Source organism: Gavialis gangeticus, unplaced genomic scaffold (assembly GCF_001723915.1).
Source record: "Gavialis gangeticus isolate Ggan-Ray unplaced genomic scaffold, GavGan_comp1, whole genome shotgun sequence".
Taxonomy (NCBI): Eukaryota; Metazoa; Chordata; order Crocodylia; family Gavialidae; genus Gavialis; species Gavialis gangeticus.
The window spans coordinates 22,033,790-22,035,455 of NW_017729022.1; positions in this window are offsets into that span (position 1 = coordinate 22,033,790).

A 1,666-nucleotide genomic window follows, 5' to 3' on the forward strand; every position below is an offset into this window, starting at 1 on the left:
ACCCCCACCCCCCCGGAACTAAAGGGCATTTTTACACATGCAAGTGCTGCAGTGCCTGGCACTCTGAAAAGCACCCAGCGCTGCAATGCTTGCAGCTGTATAAGCAGTAAAATGCACTTCAGCGCCAAGAAAATGGCAGTGGTGTGCTTTTGAACTAACACACACAGACAGTGCTTTAATTCAAAAGTGTACCACCACCATTTTCTGCACACTGACATGCATTTCGCCACCTATACAACCAAGCAACGCAGTGCAATGTCGCAGGACCAAAAAGCATGTGTATAAATGCCCACAGTGGCTACGGAGGTGAGAAGGCAACCAGTCTGTTAGCCCTGTGCACATTAGTTTTGTACTTGGTTTAACCAGACACTATGGAAAGGTTTCCAGCTAAAAACTGACTTTCCATTTCTCCCAGGACAATGCCTTTTATTCTGGGATCTTACATTTACACAAGCCCATTGTCCCACTTTAATTACCTGTGAAATATGGAAATAATGCTTCCCATCCACATCCTATTCAAAGCTAATTCAAGTAAATTGCCATTCAAAGGGTGTGAGTAAATGACTTCCCCCCCACCCCTGCCCCCAACTTCCCCTTCTGCTGCGACTCAAAGACCAACCAGTCAGACCCCACCAAGATAAACCTAACATCTGGTTTTACCAACCCTATCTGTTTGTATTTGCAAACTCAATAGACACAGAATACTTTACAAGAGATGACGCATGGGCTATCCACAAACCAAGCAGGCATTTGTCTTCAAACTGTCAAAGAAAATCTCTGGGGTATAGGGCAGTGATTTTCAACTTTCATTTGTGGACCCCTAAATAGTTTTGAATGGAGGTGCAGACCCCTCTGAATTGTAAATGTGGGTACACTTTTATTGAAGCTAGTCATCTTGTATCGACCCCTTAGACCAGAGAGTTTCCCAAACTTTTTCTTATTGTGTACCTCCTTTCAGATTTACCAGCTGCCCGTGTACCCCCTACCAGCATACATTTTATATTTTAATACCTTAAATACAAGTTATTATAATGAAAATTAAATCTGCCATTACACAATTTCTCCTGCGTCCCACCCCCTCACCCCACAGATGTCTTGCATACCACCCCCCAGGGGTACACATACCAGAGTTTGGGAACCCCTGCCTTAGGTTGAAAACCACTGGTAGATAGGGGTTACTACTAGGTAGGTCTCCTACCTTTGTAGGCCATCCTTCAAAAAGATTATTTGCCTTCCCAATGAGCCAAGGGTTGTGTAGAAACAAGAGGTTGAATCAGAACTCCCAAACCCTGCCTTAAAAAAAAGGGCAACAGCAATTTAAGCAAGTCCCAAGTCAACCCTTTTCTAACTATCTAGAGCTCATGGTTTATAATGTGTTGAATGCCAAGGAAGAAATTTCAGAGAAAAAGCAACATGTAGCAGTCCCCATGGAATGATTGCCCCTTTCTTGATGTTTAGAGGACACTGTTCAACAGGAGTTAAGCATTTGTTGCTGATGCTAGAAAATCTGAAGTACTGTGACTATTAGTGAGCTCATCTATCAGCTCATGTTGACAAGCTTTGTATCCCATAGTCCAATGACCTACTTTAAGTATTTCTTTCTGTCCCCTCTGCACAAAAGACATCTAAAAGATTCAGGCAGGGAGGCCAAATGTCATGCTTTAGT